Source organism: Habropoda laboriosa, unplaced genomic scaffold (assembly GCF_001263275.1).
Source record: "Habropoda laboriosa isolate 0110345459 unplaced genomic scaffold, ASM126327v1 scaffold40, whole genome shotgun sequence".
Classification (NCBI taxonomy): Eukaryota; Metazoa; Arthropoda; class Insecta; order Hymenoptera; family Apidae; genus Habropoda; species Habropoda laboriosa.
In genome coordinates this window covers 542061-542622 of record NW_017100231.1, presented here as the reverse complement: position 1 = coordinate 542622, position 562 = coordinate 542061, and positions in this window count along the sequence as shown.

Below are 562 nucleotides of genomic sequence, written 5' to 3'. Positions count from 1 at the left end.
CTCAAAAAGTTTATCAAATGAAGACATATCTCATAAAATAGAACTACTCAAAATAATTGCTATTAGAGGTGTGAAAAATATATGTGATCTGTTAAAATTAAAATGCAAATATTTATAAATTTTACATAATTAATCATACAATTGTTATCATGTTTCAATATATATATATATACACACACACATACGAAATGACATTTATTGTTTTTAATCCTTTTATTGTTATTAAAATTTATATGAGTATAATGCAACATATTTTAAACGTTACATAAATTTATTGCGTTTATAAAATCATTACAAATCAGTTCCATTTTATTATAAGATTATTTTTTGATATTTTGTATTTTTAAAGTTATGACACAACAAATTTTTAAATTGTTAATTATTTTATTGTACTAAAGTAATTTAACTAATATGTATTATAATTGTACAGTTTTTATTACATATTACCAGTATAAAGAAAGAACAATTTTTTAAATTTCGAATTGGCATTCCAATGTAAAACTGATTGTTTTGTACAGACTGTACGTACTTAGTTTAATATAATTGGAATTAAAAAAAAAAA